Here is a 17,444-nt window from a genome sequence, read left to right as displayed (position 1 = left end):
TAAAGCTTGGAGCTAAAGTCACTTGACCGGGATCATGCAGGCCGTAATTTTTAGAATAGGATTGTATCCAGGTGTCTGACTCTAAAACTTCTGTTTTGGAAGACAGAGAGCCATAGAGAGAGAGGTAGAGAACGGAGGGAAGAGGGAAGCAGGAGGGGAGGAGAAGGGGAGGAGAAGAGGGATAGAAACCACTGCTGATCCTTTTGGAAATTCCAGGTTGAAGGAAGTGAAGGAAAGGCCCTAGAGTCCCAGCCACTCACAGGTAGAGTTGCCAGATTCAGCAAATAGCCATATAGGAGGTCCAGTTAAATTTGAATTTCAAATGAACAATGAATAATTATAATTATGCCCCATGCAATATATGGGATATACTGAAACAAAAAAAAATTACTTGCCATTCACATTGAAGCCTAGTTGGATCTAGTGCCCCGTGTTTAACCTGATATCCTACTCACCAGGCATTCCAGGTCTGGCATAAGGAGAAGCCAAAAGCAATTCTGAAAAAATATTTTTCTCTTCCTCCTGATGCTTGAGATCTTAAACCAACATGTCCCATGTAGCAACTGCCCCCTTTCAGAGCACCCACCTCTCAAGCTTCTGAACTCTCACACCTTCAAGCATAGTGGAACAGAGAGTTGTAAGACCCATAGGAGATGCTTTCAATGTACTATTTATGTGGACGAAGTGGGAGGGTCAGAGCATTTGCCTTTGGAAGCTCCCATCCCTCATTTCTCTATCATCCTCCCTTCTCCCATTATCCCTCCCCTAGTCCAGGGTCCCTGAGGCTCTGTGTTGAGGTCCCTCCTCAGCCCACACTGAGGTCACAGGGGCTCAATGTGTGACACCCACCCCCCACCCCCAATCTTAGGAGAACTTGCAACAAGAAGGAAAAGTCTGGGGAGAAGATGCTGGGACAAAAGCTTAGAATTCAAATGGTGGGATATCCAGATTCGTTCCAAGTTCTGGAGGGATACTTGGGAACAGAGGGGCCCTTTGGTCTCTGCCCCTCCCAGAATATCAGCTATGTCACCGCCTAGTCTGCAGACCTACATGAATGAATGGATAACTCATCACTAGCACGTAATACACATTCAACTTGAACTTCTGGTATCTGAATCTGGAAGCTTGTTCTGCATGAGGCTGCTTCCTCCTCCCCTGGGGAGCAACCCTGCAGGGGCTGAGAGGCTTTCTTTGTGTGGGCACTGCTGGCGCTGCACACCTAGGAGAGTCTCTAGCCCTTCTTCGTTTCCATCCTTTCCTTGAATGTTTTCCCACCCAGAGAGAGATGCGCAGAGGCCAGCACATAGAGAAGGGGCTGAACTCCCAGAAGCTCCAAACCAGACAACTCTTCACACACTTACCTGTCCTTGGCTCATTGCTGCCCCCTCCTAGAAAGAGTATCAGGCCTCTCATCCCAACCCTCCCACATCTAAACAACCTCCAAGTGCTGTCTCCATGGCAACCAGAGGCACTGCTTAGTTTCACACCTATAACGTGAAGCCCTGCCCCTCCAACACTGCACCCCAATGCCCAGGACTCTTGTCGGGACCCTCTTCTGGTCACGTCGAGTACACGCATTCTCCGCCTGATGGACCCCTGCTCTGCCAGCTTCTAAGAACTGTACTCCTACCTTTACTCAAAAATGTGCATGGAAGGCCCATCCCTTTGAACATGGATTTTTTTTTAATGTATGGTAAATTAAGAATGTAACAAATGGCATGTGGGCAATCGCAACCATCTTTGGTAGAGTGGAGGTTATGATAGGAGCTTCAGAAATGTGAGGGGAGAACTTGGCCCAAAGGCCTGTATATGGAGATGTGATTATTCTTCAAGTGGGAGTTAATGGAGAGGCCGATCTCCAAATATCTCATACATGGATTATAGCCAATTATCAAATTATACAAGAGGCCAGTTTTCTGGCTCCCCTTGACCATCCCCACATCATCAACACACAGATGGCAAGGAAGAGGGGGGACCCAGTGTCTCCCCGGACTCAAGCTCCTCACCCCATCTCGGATTCTATTCTCAGTAGTGTTCAGAGGGTCTCCATTTCATCCAGGTGGTTCCCCAACCATGAACTTGGCTTGTTTGTAGCCCTCGCCCCATGCCAGTCCAGCTCTCCTTGCCCCATACATCACCAGAAAAGCCCCATTACCAGTGAACCTACCCATCATGCCAACACAGAATGAATTTAGCTTTCCACAAAGGGAAGAGAATGGAGAAGTGGGGATTATAAAACCCCATCACCTGATTTCTTAGACCTTCAAATAACCCTACCTCATTGGTCATGTCAGACAGGGTCCTTCCTACCTGGGAGACGACCCCCAGATCCAGGAAGGAAACACTTGATGTGTAGAAGACCCTTCGTGATGGAGCAAGGGTTGTCGGGCTTAACAGTACCCACCAACCTGACAGGCCACCTCCCCTCAGCACCCACCTCTTCCACCCATCTCGTCAGCCCTTCCTTATTACCTGGGTGGCCCGAGGGGAACTCAATGTCAAGTCTTCTATATAATTCCTTAAGTGGCTGTAATCAGACCCTGTCATCTCCATGGACCCCCTCTCAGATATCTCCTGATAGAAAAAAAAAATTTTTTTTTCAATCACAGATTCTAAAATACAACCTAGGGCTAATTTACCCCCATATAACCCCTCCCTTCGAAGATGGAATGGAATGGGGCACTGGGTGATGAGATCCCTGTGGGGTGTTCAGTCTGAGTCTAAGCATTTGAGAAATCTGGGGACTCTGAAAGTCCCAAAGGGCAGGTTGATATCCCTGGACTGCTCGGCCCCATGTCAACTAGTTCCCACCAGGCCCCCTCGAGTGAGTGACAGCTAAGCAAAGCTGGGATTTTAGTTATGAGGCAAATTCCATTTTCTGTTCCAGAGGGGAGCAGAGTTTTCAAAGAAGAACTCAGTTTGCATGGCACCTCTCTATGTTCCAGCCTCCCCCACCCCACAGACGTTTCTGGAAAGGCATCCTCTGCCCTGTTCACTTTGGACCTATTCTAACTTGACATTGGATGGTATTATCTTTGTAAGTAGTCCAAGTACCTGCAACCCCTCCCTGTCCTGGCCAAATGGTAACCAAGACTGCCCTCCACATTTTTGAGCCCGAGGGAACTGAGGCCCTGAAAGGACACAGACTTTCCAGTCCCTCAGCCTGAAAACTTCCTAAATTCAAGATGTTGAGTTCAGATGTTCAGTAACTCAGACATCCCTGGATCGTGTGACCTCTCTGCCCTCCTCCCACCTGGTCACCATCTGGGTGAGACCCCAAACTTTTGATAGTGCCTTTGAGCTGCGTGGCAGCCCCAGCCTCCCCTGTCTGCCTCCACTCCTGTTCCCTGCATTCATAACATGAAGACTGCAGTTCACAAGGTGCCTCTACCTTCTGTGTACCGCCCCACCCCACTTCAACTTGGTGGCTTTTCATCAGCCGAGCTGCTCCTGCATCTGAAAAGCTGTTTTTTTCTTTTTTAAAAAAATAAAACCTCCCCAAATCAACAGACACATAAGTAATTGCATGCTACCAAGATTAAATTATGTGAGTTAGGAAAGCAGTCGGGGGTGGGGGGGAGGCTTAAAATTCAGTGTTTAGGAGAACGACCACAAGAGAAAATACCCATGAAAGATTCTCCTTTCTTCTCTTGGCCCTTCCTGGCAGCCCCTGCCTTTACCCCAGGTTGGTCTCAGCCCTCGGCCATCCCCCTCACCCGTTCCCCAAGTCCCAGCAGACTCTATCCTAGCCAAAGTGTGACTGTGCTCCCCACCTGGGTCCTGGCCACTCCTCATTCCAGGAAGTCTGAGGTACAACCAGTGAACAGAGCTGATCCCAGGTCTCTCACTCAGGTGAACTCAGAAGGACCTCGGGGAGATTAGAGAGCATCTCCTGACACCGCCACGATAAAACTGAAGCTTCTGGGGAAACCAAGTCAGGCTGCTAATAACGTCTTGACCAGGATGTTCTGGATTAAAGGTCAAGCCGTGCAGGATGTGCAGAAATATGACTGTAATAGATGCCACACCTCAGGAGGGTTAGCCTGCTGGTAAGCAAGACCCCCGGGGGTGTGTCAGCCTTTGGGGAGTGTTCCAAATGATCACAGGCACGCACGTCCCCAGGGTGAATGGCTTGGGTGCCAGGATTAGCCAAAGCCAGAGCGGATGAACACTTCAAATATCCTGACGCCAGAAGAGACGGAAATTGTGATTTCAAATGGAAATTAAATTACCGCGTGTGTAGGATTATTTGCCACTTCAGAAAAAAAATGCACCCCAACTGTATTTTTAAAATTAGAAGATAGTGAGTGATTCATCTCTGGAGAGCCAGTTTCCTGCTCTTCTCCTTGGCATGTCTGAGGATTTTGGTGATGTGACATGACTAGGGTTGCCAATTGAACAAGTAAAAGTACAGGACATCCAGGTAAATGTGAATTTCAGAGAGACAATGCATAATTTTTAGCATAAGCATGTACTAAATACTAAAGAAGAGTAGTGCTTATTTATCTGAAATTCCCATTTAACTGGGCATCCTACATTCCATCTGAAACCTTTTCCACCCATGCACAGACAAGTGAGGAGCAGTGACACTCTGAGGCCCACTCACTGCAAAATTCGTTCAGCCAGTAACCATGCACCAAGCACCTGCTCTGTGCCTGGCACTCTGTGCAGGACTAGGGTAACAGACATGATGCTGGATATCACTGATCCATTCAACTGGCATTTATTGAGAGCCTATCATGTACCAGACATGATAGGAGAGAAAGATAATCATGACACAGCCCCTGTCCTTGAGATTGATAGTCTGGAAAGGGGGTCAGACATGTCTATAATCCCGGTGACCTAGAGGTCATGCCAGCAGTGGGGATAAAGCAATGAGGGGATGCTGAAAGGGTGTCACAAGGCATCAAAAAAACCCCTATGGACACCATAGTCACATAATGTTGTTTTGAGACATAAGTCCCCATCAATGTGGTGAGTGACTCATCAAATTCCCGAACCTCTCTGAGCTTGAATAAAGATTATGTTAATAACAGTGTTTGCCTCATAGATTTGCTTTGAGAGGTTAATGAAACAGCCAGAGTTTTGTGAACCAAAAGGGGTCTCATACATAGGCCATAGACATGATCATTGTTTGGCAGGTCCTCAAAAAGTTAAACACAGAATTACTGTACAATCCAGCAATTCCACTCCTAGGTATCCAAATATACCCAAAGAATTGAAAGCAGGGACTCAAACAGACCCCTGTACTCCAATGCTCATAGAAGCGTTATTCACAAGAGCCAAAAGATAGAAACAACCCAAATGTCCACCATAGATGAATGAAGAACCAAAATGTGGTTGGCATACAATGAAATATTCAGCCTTTAAAAGGAATGGAATTCTGACACACATCACAACACGGAAGAACCTTGATAACATTAAGCCAAGTGAAAGAAGTCAGGTAGAAGAGGACAAATGTTTATATGATCTCACATGATACCGCAAACATTTAAATTCATAGAGACAGGAAGTGGAATAAAGGTTCCAAGCCGATAGAAGAACGAGGAGTTACTGTTTACTGGGTATGGGGTTTCTGATTAGATGATCAGAAGTTCTGGAGATGGATAGTGGTAATGGTTGCATAACGTTTTGAAAGTACTTAATGCCACTGAACTTACACTTAACAATGGCTAAAATGTTAACTTTATTTTATGTATCTTTATCACAATTTTAAAATGAGTTTTACCCAGGAAGGCTATAAAAGTCAAAGAAGGTACCACAAATCCTACTCCTCGAGGAAGGAAGATCCCTTTAGCAGGAGGAGACAGTACCTGCCGGAAGGGTAGGGCTCCGTGAGCCTCCCAGGGCAGCATCTTTTGTAGGGGAAGTACAGGTGTGATGCTGACCACCTCCTGTGAAGCTGTCCTTCAAGTGAGGAAAGAAAGTGACATTTCCCAGTGTTACCAAGGCAAAGACTTGCATGAGAAGTGGGTGGAATGGGTCTATCATGGAGATGCAGACACCATCCCAGGAAGCACTGGGCTGGGAAGAACAGAAGCCACTTGGAAAAGTGCATCCAGAGGGTCAGGAGCTAAAGGAGTCTGAGAAACAGATCAACAATGCCTGGGGGTACTTCCCCGGGGGTCCAGTAGTTAAGGATTTGCCCTGCAATACAGGGGACACAGGTTCGATACCTGGTCATGGAATTAAGATCCCATGTTCCTGCAGAGTGACTGAGTCTGTGTGCTGCAACTGGAGAGCCCACACACAGCAACAAAGATCCCATGTATAGCAACTAAGACCCAATACAGCCAAATAAATAAATGCTGGGGAAAAAAAATGGCTGGGAGGAGGAGCTAGAAGCTGATTAATGGCTGGGGAAGAGAAGCTAGAATCTACATCAACAGAGCTGGGGAGGAGGTGCCTGGGGCCAAAGTGACTAGAAAGGGAAAGAAGTGGATGATATGAAGGTGACATCCCTTAAGCCCTGGAAGAATCAGATGGGAAGGTCGGTTGGGGAAATAACCCAGGTAGGATGGGTTGAATCCAATCTAAGAAGAGACCCTTGTAGCTGGACTATTCCAAGTCCTTCCTAAGGACCCAGAATGCAGACCCTGGGATCTGCTCTTATACCTCACCAGAGACTGGCCTTGTGTCTAATCAATGTCTGGAGAATAAAGCAGTTCCTAAGGTCAAGATTTCAGGCTCAATTCCACTCCATCTTTCCCCTTCTCTCCATCCCCAGGAAATCTGGTTTTCCTCTGAGTTAGGGTCAATTTTAGCAAAATTATAAATAAGATACCTTTCCTTCTCCCCAAGTTGTACCCCTCAAGCCCCTCAAGCCCCTCCACCCTCATTTTCAAGAAAAGACTGTGTATCAGGCATTTTATACCTTTTTGTTAACTCAAATTTTTGCATTCCTTTCCCCCAAGTATTTGCATTTCAGCCAGGTCTATTGTCAAAATATTTTGAACATCAGGGAGCTGGCTGGGGAGGATTTTAGAGACAGGTGGTCTTTCTGGCTCTCCTGCGTCACTCTTTATTCAACTCCAAGAGACAGTCTTCTGATAGAGTCACCTCTCCTCACCCCAGCAGATTGTCACCTCTTTCTTAAGTTTGTATCAGTCACTGGCTAAACAGCAGGATTTTCATTTAATAATAACACATCTTAACAGAAAATAGAAAATCTCTATAAATAGAGATCATGTAAGATGACAGTGGATTAACATTTTAATTAAACATGGCAATTCTAATCATTTTTATCATTATAGAAATACCCAACATTTTGACACGTTTCAGGTACAAATTGATGGTTCCAGTCCAATGGCAAATTGAAATGATTTTTCAGGTGATATTTGTAAGCTTTCAGTGGCAGCAAGGGATGGTATTCAACAGTCAGAGCTATAGATTCTAGACATTCCCATTCAAAATAACCAACCCTGGGACTCCCCTGGCAGTCCAGCAGTTAACCCTCCATGCTTCCACTGCAGGCGGCGCATGTTGGATCTCTGGTCTGGGAACTAAGATCCCACATGCCAAGTGGTGTGGCCAAAAAACAAACCGAAACAACTCATCCTGAAGCCTCCCTCCCTTCTTATATGGCTTTAAAAATGATCTCCCCTGATATCACACATGCTATCATAAATTAACACGATGCTTTATGATTTGCAAAACTCACACCAAATGGTACTTTGTTTTCCTTGGTAGAACATCAGACTACGTTCTCTGACGGGATGGCGTGGCAAACAGCACTGATGAGTTCATTTGTGTTAGCACTTACCGATTTATTGAACATGGAGGACATGATTTAGCATCATGCTTCTGCTGATCCTCACAGGGCACTCTGCAAGCAGCTATTTACTGTCCCTCCAGGGGAGGCAATCCAGGCCCAGAGCAGTTAAGGAACTTGCCCGAAGACACACCGCTAGAAAGGACCAGATCTAGGTCTGGACCCCACAACAATCAAGAATCAGAAACTCTTTTGATTACTGTTTCTTCCCCAAATGACACTGCGCACAGACTTTGCTGAAGTGAACCCAACAAACATTTGTCCATTTGTTCTATCTTTCCATATTCTAGGTCAAAGAGGCCCCTCCACTCACCAGTTACACAAAGCTGTATAACCTAACCTTACGGAGGCAAGTTCTCTGTCACATTCCCTCTGCACACTCTCTCACCTCCAAACTACCACCATCATCACCATCACCAGCATCAGCATCATTTTCACTATCCAAATATAGATCTTATTCAAAAAAGATATTTTTTCAGAAAAAGATAAATATTTTAACAAATGGATCATGCTATTTTTTTTTCCTTAAACAGTTTTCATCTTTAAAATCTAGTTTAAGGTACATGTATTCTTGGTTTCATCACTTTTATCATTGTCCATCTTGAGTGCTGAGCCATCTGCCTCACAGTCAGTATTTGCGTTCAAGTTCTTTGAAAAACATACATAGCTTTCCTGGCAAAGTTAAACAACTTCTGTCCTCACGGAGCCTCCTCCCACCTTTTACCACCACACAAGCTGAAATTGGCTGAAAGGCTACACAAGAGAATTTCACACTGAAATAATAGACCTACTCAATGTAAACACCCATCAAAGGGAACATTGCTGAACAAAGTATTACAAGTTTTGGAAACTTTGGAACATGTCAGAGAAAATGAAATCACTCTGAGAAAAACAGTACAGTAAATATTCTCAACCCTTTGTAGTCTAATTCTCTTGGTTAATGTTGCTGAGAAATACTCAGCAACACAGTGATGTTTTAGGATGATAAAACTCCGTGGGGCTAAATTGAGTTTTTTAATGAAAATAATAAGTATTCCCCAACTCAAGTTGTTGATGGCTGTAGCACAGGTTTTACCTCTCTGGGATTAAAAAAAAAAAAAAATTCTTGAGGGCATGAAGGTCCCTTTTCACCTTTATAACCCATAACAGAGCTTAGCCTGGTCCCACTCTTGGAACAAGTTGCTAAGTGACTATTTTGTTTGTTGAATGAATATCAGTAATTAATAATTATTCTACAAGGACTTGCTGGGGATTCTGCAACTGGGAGAAATTATGACTAAAAGTGAAACTACAGACACAACATTGTGAACAGACTAAATGCCAGAGAATTACACACTGTAGAGTGGTTTATTTTATATTATGTAAATTTACCTTAATTTAAAAAAAACTGCAGAGACTAGGGAATAGCAACCTAATAGCTTTCATTAAAATTCAACATGGTATAGTCTCATATTTCATATCAAAGTAACAAAGAGCCCATAAACAGGTTTTAGAGAAGGAAGTTTTTTTGGAAAAAAAAAATTATGAAATAGATGAAATGTTAAAGTTCTAATAGAATTTCCAGAAATTATCATGCAAAGAACCTGAGATATTTAAAGCCCTCTTGGCTTGGTGAGAAGCATTTGCAGGATTTCTCAGAATTCCCCTCCCTGGCTGCCTGGTTAGCTGCTCCTCTGGCTCCCAGCACGCTGGAAGGGAAAGGATGGAGCTGAGTTTGCCCAAGTGCAGAAACTCTGAGTTTCTTTCCCGTCTGAGAAATCTTCCAAGTACACCTGAGAAATGCATCAGTGTCCCTAACACTCTTGTCCTTTCACCAACGTTAATCATGGTTCCCAATTCAATGTGATTGTCCTAAGAACCTCAAACTTACAAATAATTTCCAAAATCAGGCTTCCCTCCTTATATGACAATGTGATGACAGGCTTGTTTCCTTTTTTCAGGCAGTCAAGAAAAAGCCTCTTACTGAAAAGGTTTTAACAATCTCAAGTCAGCAGGGTTGAAACTATCAATGCAGTTTCTACTGGTTTAGGAGCGATATTTTATTTTGATTATTGACAACACAGTTTTTCTCTTCTGTTAAAGAGCTGTTTATGGAGATAGATGTTTAAGTGCTGAGGACATTGTACGAGGTTTTCAGGCTATATTTTTATTTGTGAAAGGCCAGTGATTACTCACTTGTTCTCAGAAAGTTAATGTACTTCGAGTAAGCCACAGTTTGGAATCTGGTCTGTATCAGAATTTCCTTTCTGCTTTCTGAAAGATCACAATGTACCAGCCTCCAAGCCTTCCTCCCTCGGCTGTTTTGCTTGCTCATTAGGTCTTTAAAAGAAAATGCAAACCCTTCTCTCTTCATTAACCCATTTTAGAAAATAACTCAGATGTCCCTAATTTCTCCTCTGATTTTTCAGACGAGTCTCTGATAACTTTTGAAAGAAGCTCTATTCAACATTCTCAAGGACAAAGGACACTCACGGAAATAAATAAAAAGAAATCTTGACATAAAGCGCAAGGGGAGAAAAACACCAAGAAGTTGGTCAATGTTGCTTGCTGGCTTGCTTGTGAATTATTTCTAGTTCTGCCCAAATTGATAAGCACATTACACTGAAAATGTTTTATTCAAAAACTTCTCTGACATAATCTATGGAAATAACTAAAAGACTCTCCATTTCACTCTACACTACAGATGCCTAGTAGGCTCAAGGAAATCAACAATCTAATGTCACCTTTCCTTTAAAAGAAAACAACAAGAAGCACAGCAACATGATAGAATCTAAAGGAATCAAAACATGTATTTTTAACTTCTGAAAAATCTCACCATGTGATATTCTCTCTCTATATATATATATCTATATATGTATGCAAACCTTTCTAAAATTAAGTCCTTTTTTTACACACCAACACTAAATCCTAGGGTCCTCTCAGAATGCCACCCCACGATCAGGTGGTTTTAAAAGAATTCTATTTACCAAAATCATTATGACACTGTTTGTTTTCCTCAGAGGGGGGCTAGAGGGAGGGCAGGAGGGGAAAAAAAAGAAAGCCGGTGAGTTTTCGTGTCATAAATGACCTTATCATGCAAATAAACAAGGGCTTCTTTCTCAGGATATGTGTTATGAAAGACATCTCCAATTCTTAACTGCATTTCTCAGCTGCTCACCAGAAACAGAACTATTGATCTCACCAAAAGTAAAGAAGACCTTTTTACTTCTGCTCAAGACACTTGGAGGAAAGAGGAGACTTGTATGAGAATGATTTTCTTGACCGCCACACCAGACACACGCTCAGCCATCTGACCACGATCTGAGCACCTCCGTTTGCACCTTCTTCCTTCAAACAAACAGCCAGGACGGATCCCATGCTCACAAGAATTCCAGACAGGCTCCTTTTTTTTTTTCCTTTGTAAAGTTCTCGGGTGTTTACGGGTCTCCAAGTTAGGGGGTGGGCAGGGAGGAGTTCTTTTTAACAAAGACAAACATAGTTTGCAATAACAATGCAGAGAGCATGTGTGCGTGTGTGTAGGATGGGGGGGGGGGATGTTTGTTTTGTTTTTCAGAATAATGAATTGAAAGATAGGCAGCCCAAATTTCCATAATAGCCGGTCTCTGAGGAGATACTAACTTTGGGGAAAGAAAGCACTTTGTGAACTCCCAGATTGAAAACTCAGTCACAAGACTGTACTGAGAAGAAAGGGTGTAAGGCCTGCTTTTAGACGGGCATCCAATGCATTCTTCTGCACAAATATCTTTTCTCAGTGTGCAGAAAGACCCAAAGGCACGTCTCAGGTGGGATGGTGCTGTCCCTTCTCCCTATTCAGGGAGGGCCAGTCCTGTCCCGCCAGGATGGGGACCGAGGGGAACTTAGAGGTGGCGTCGGGTGTCAGAGGAAGAGGAGGGCCCACCGGACTGGATTCCCTTTCCCAAAACTGCGTTTTGCCTTCTTTTCTACCTGGTTCCCAGCAGGGAGTCCTGGCCCTTCTTTGTGGGGGTGCTGTTGACTAATGAAACCAGTGAAAGCACAGGTTGGCCACCAGGCAAATAATAAACATAGTTGCATTGCCCAGCCCTTAAGCCTGCTTAATGGGTCTTCCCTCCATGTAAGTGGGTTTGCTACCCCAGCCCCCATAGCTCCACCTGTATCAACAACAATGCCTCCGCACAATTATCTTACCTTAATGAACTTAATCTTTAATTTCCCAGCTTGGCCCTGGTCCTCAGCCTCCTAACAAAGGAAGGGGGATTGTTGGAGTCCCCGTGAGCCGCCTTCCTCCAACAGCTAGGGAAACTTTAGCCACGACAAGGATTTTTGCCCCTTGTGGAACTGTCAAAAGCAATAAATATTTTTCTTTTTATTCCATCATTAGACCCTCCTAAGAATGCCTCCCCATTGTCCACTGTAATTCCCAGAGCTCTCTGGGCAGGGGTGTTATTGTGGAAAATGAATCCTGAAGTGTTAACAATCCGGCCAAAGCGGCTACACTTTTTTTTTTCTTCCGAGGGCGTAACCGTTAGGAATGTGTCGCCTCACCATAGCCAGCTCTGCGAAAAGAGCACTTGTGTTTTTTAACACTGGTCTTTGAGAAGGATGCTCAAGTTAAAGCATTGTGGCCACTGTAAATAGATGCACTCAGCAGAATAGAGCTTCTTCATTCCTAATTAGGGAAGTAACTCTAGAAAGACAGAATGTCACTTGCTAGGCTGTGCGTATTGTTGAGTTTGTGCTCGCCTCCACAATGTGAGGTAATTGGAGTTGTACCTTTTAGAAAGCTGCTAATTTCACATAGGAAGTGCTAACAAGACCTTTCTGGGCCATGTTTTCCTTCTTCCTTTTTAAGGAAGTTACAGACCTTCAGTAGTGGGAATGGCTGAGTCCTGGCCTGGCGGAGGAAACAGCAGTAATGAACCACTTCAGCCTGCAGTTAGAAAAAGGAGGCCTCATTTTGGAGTCCTGAGAATACTAAGCACAACAAAAGGTTCTGTTTAAGCTTGTTATCCAGGACATTCTTACAGGCTACACAGCTTTCCCTGCAATGACCCTCTCCAAACAAGTGCATCAAGTTTGAGCAAATAGAAACACGCAACTTTCAAGGCTCCGAGTTATAGTTTTCTTTACAAAGCCATTTATATAATGTAAGCTGCAATTAGCATGGGACAGAGCGAGGAGATTTAGGCTGGAAGGTTCTTTTCACAAAAGATAGAAACTAGTGGAATAAGTAACAGTTAAATATCGGCTTTGGATAACTAGCTGAAAAGACCTTTTAAATCATTTACTAATAAAAAATAAAATGATTTTGCCTCAGACCTTGTTCCAACCAAAGTGTGGTCTTTTTACATCACTGAACTGATTAATCTCACTAATTTTAAATTATCCAGCAAGAATGGATCGGAGCAAAAAAAAAAAAGAAAAAAAAAGTCCACACACCCCCAAATGAAAAGCACTCCAGCTTTTAAGCCTGACAATTTCATCAAAACGTCCATAGGAATTGCATAAAAAATTCAAACCGTAATGAAATAAATTGCTACTTACATTATGAAAAGTCTGCAAAAGCTTTTTATAGACTTGAAATGCAGAAGTTATATAAACTGCACAGTTAAAAGAATTAGAAATTGACCTTTACAGATCAAGGGCTAAAATTAACAGTCTTCAGGGGAAAAAAAAAATCCCAGTTCACAATGGCTTTTAATGCCATTTTTTCCCCCCTACACTCATTTATCTAATAACCATGGCAAGGTTAGGATAAACAATGAACAGTATGTTTTCACATTTTCCACCTTTTTTGTCCTCCATATGAATTTCTAAAACACTTACCAGAATAGATACATAAACCTGTGACCTTCAAATGAGCTTTTTGATACTCTCAACATTTTGAATAAAAAGATCAGAAAATGGAACCACTTTTACACAGTAATGAATTCCATTCTGTTGGGTAAACAAAGCTAAATTTTAAAACAGAGACCTGACATTTGTATAGCTCAAGAAGCTATTCTGTTCTTTTGGGGGTGGGCAGAGAAGGGAGGGCGCGTTGTTAGTACTTTACCACGGTGGGCCAAATAATGACCAAATCCACAATTCACATAAAAAGGAGACAAATCCATTTGGCCGCGTTCAACAGACAGCCACCGTTTCCAAGACAAGGACAACAAAAATGCCCAATTTTTATGACCATTCCCTACCCTCCCCCCACAACAATTGATCCATCTAACAGAAAAGGGGGGTTGATGGAGGAGGCCCATGCCGCCATTATGGAGCTAACGCTTATTGACGGGAGCTACAAGGGCCTCCAAAAGTTACTCCAATTTCCGTCGAGCTTTTGTGCATCCGTTGTCCTGTCTGAAAGGCTCAGTTAGGTATTGTTGCAAAAAAAGTCTGCATCCACATTTGTTCCCCTCTAATTCATACTCGGCATTGTGAAGTTTCGCTATTCAGGGGCTGATTGGACAACACTCCTGACAATGGCCAAGCGATTAGTCTCTCAGCATGGGCTGGGGTTGTGGGTATAAACCTAGGGATGAGGCTGGAATTCACTGGGGCATTCAGCTTCCTCTAGGGGCCTTCCTGAGAGGCCGTGCCTCCTTGGCTGCAGGTAATGCATTCCTTCAGACCCGGGAAACCGAATCCTCGTAATTAGCGTGTCCAGAACGGGGCAGGCCGCCCCCTCCCTGTTAGTCGGCCCTCGGGGGCCCTGCAGCTTTCTAAGGAGCTCAGCCCCTGAAACGCTGCGGCCTTGTCGAATTGAAAACTTTTCCTGGGCGGCTTGGCGGGCCTCAAAATCGGCACGCCAGGGAGGGGAGCCGAGGGAGGGCCGCAATCGGCGGCACTTAACCCCTGGCTCGCCGACCCGCGTGCAGGACTCGCTGCCCGCAACCCCGCGCTTGGGCCGCCACGTCGGCGCTCGGCGCTGCACCCCAGCGGCTGCGCGCGTCGCAAAGTGTACAGATGTCAGTCTGGTGTTTTACATGTCAGTAACTTGAATTCATTTCCATTTATTTTCCTATTGTTTTATATCATTTTATGACAATGTGCTGCATAATATAATTTAAATCTTTAATGTACAACTAATTCTCTACCATTAATTTGTCAACATGATTACTGGATATGCCACTCGGAGAAACAGGCTGACTTGAAATATGGATAAGACCTTCCTATGTGTTTAAACGAAGGTTTACATCGGAAATGACAAAGATTTACGAAGGGTTTTTTTTTTTCTTGGACTGTCTATAATGAAAACTACAATTTCACTGTGATTCTCACTTAAACTGAGTAATTCCAGATTATCAGTGGGAAATAAGACACACGCACACCCTCCTTCTTGGAGAAATAATTAATTTAGGCAGCCCGGGTTCTCGCAGCCGCGGCCGGAAATGAGCCTCTGTCCAGCCCTTTGACGGAGAGGGATCCCCCCACCCCTCCCAGGCGGGACCGAGGCGCACGAGCGCGGGCTGGGTGCCCTGCCGGAGGTGGGTGCTCCAGGCGGTGGGAAAGAAAGACAGCGCTCACCCGGGCCCGGGCCGCGTTCCCGGGTCGTCTGCAGGAACCCAGGGCATTGAGGAACATACAAGAAGAAAGGGTAGGTAGGCATAGTGTTGCTGGGCTGCCCTGACTTCCGGGACCCCCTTTAACTTCCCCCAAACCCCAGCCGCCTCCTTTCGCCGGCCGTCGGAGCCTAGCTTGAAAAAAAAAAAAAGAAAAACCTGGTCCTTCCCTCCACGCCCCAGGAGGACGGACACCCTGCAACCACGAGCCAAATGATAACACCCAAATGCCTGCACCATTAAAAATTTAAAAAGCAGCAGCGGCACCCCCAAACCTTATTAAACATTCAAATAGAAAAATTAAGATATTCTGGGCAAAAGAAGTGTTTAGACAAAGGCTGTCTGCTTCAATTTCCCCGTTAAGCGGCGAACAGGCTGCTCGGAGAGAGAGTGACGGTGGATTCCATAAATTAACAGAAAATCCCTCTTCTCCGGAGCCCAAGTTATCTCTCCGTTGCCTGCAGCCCTGATTTAGAATGGGAGCCGGCTTGTTTACCGGTTTAATTAATGCTTCTTTTCAAGCGGGGAGGAGGGGAGGGGAAATGAAGTGACTTGGTGATAAACAGGTGTAGCCGGCCTGCCGCGAGCTCTCGGGGCCGGCGGCAGCCTCATCAGGCTTGACTGGGCATGACCCCGCCAGCGAAAAAGGTAGATGGCCCAGTTGGAAGCGCAGTAGGTGAGCTTTATTTTAACTGCGAGCCTGTGATTGGAATGGCTTAAAGGGACAATCAGCACTTGGGTTTTTCTTCTTCCTCCAGAATGCATTCTGATTCCTTCCTGTTGCCGAGCGGAGGAGAAGCAGACCTTGACGATATAGGTCACAGGCCTTTTTTCCCCCTCTTCCTCAGGCTTCACCTCCAAACGTAAGGGAAGAGCCACTTAAGGAGGAAAACTGGCTCTTGCCACTCGCTGGGGACCGGCTCTCTGCTCTAGGGGGGGGAAAAAATCCCTGGGCATTCTCTCTTTATTTACTTATTTCGGCTTTTAATTCCGAGAGCCTAATATCTAGGATTGGACTGTCCACCGCCTACGTGTTTCTGTGACCTTACAGATAACAGGCAAGCTTGGATGGAAAATGAAATTCAAGCGCCAGCTAATTTTAAAAACATAACTAAAAACTCATTCCCGAGGGGGAAAACGGCAGTTTCTGTAAGCACAGGCTGAACATGTTTTTAAATTAATAACTAGCCCTGGTATTTGCTAAATGATGGCTGTATCAGGGGGAAAAATTTTAGTCATTAAAAACAGCAGGTGCCCAAGGTGAGAATATATGTTTCATGACTTAAAGTCACCTGTCTGCTTTGCTTGCTGCCTTTCTCAGAGCCAGCATCCTGGAGAAACAAGTGAAACCAGAAGCTGGGTCTGTCTGCCATGCTGGCCCTTTGGAGAAAAGAACCTTTTCTTTTTCTAACACTGCTACATTTATCAAGTGCCTCCTGATGTCTCTGCCTGTTATTGGAAATTTTGACTGCCTCTCTACAAGGTGGTTATCCTCATCCCCATTTTTGCGAGGGGTTTGAAAATTTTTAAGTGATTTTCCCAAGGTGAGGATGAGAACCAGGGTTTCTCTCATTCCAGAGCCCTCTTCTCTTTCAACCTCTGTATTGTAGCAGTGATCCTAAAAACCCACAATCACGTGGAGTTGGGTATCTTGGTCTCCATAAAGACAGGGTATGTACTTGCTTTGTACAGGAGAGATCTTTCGGCCATCTGGAGACTTCTACACCAAGTTCAGGTTCCGGTCTGTGGAGGACCCAACATATGTAGAAGCACAAAGTACCCTGCAGAACACAGAGAGATTTCTTTCTGGAGAGATTTCTAGACTGGAAATTAGTATCTTTCAGTTTCACTGCTGTTTCTACTACCTATTAACATATGACCTTGAGCAAGTCACCTATTAAGGCAGAGTGAAGGTTCCTCACCTCTGATTGGGTACATTGCCTACCTATCCCGCCTGCCTCACAGCATGGGGCAGGGCCGAAAAGAGCAAAAATGCATTGATCACTGTGAAGAGCTGTTCAAATGTATTTTTATGACTGACTTCCCAGAATTCTGAGGTCCTATTGAGACTCTACATTCATGTGTTTTGAAAAGAGTGAATTACTATACACGTGGGGGGATTTTTTGGTCATATTAAAAAGCCC

Source organism: Capra hircus, chromosome 11 (genome assembly GCF_001704415.2).
Source record: "Capra hircus breed San Clemente chromosome 11, ASM170441v1, whole genome shotgun sequence".
NCBI classification, from domain to species: domain Eukaryota; kingdom Metazoa; phylum Chordata; class Mammalia; order Artiodactyla; family Bovidae; genus Capra; species Capra hircus.
The sequence above is the reverse complement of the archived record's forward strand: the minus strand, read 5'-3'. Positions refer to the sequence as shown.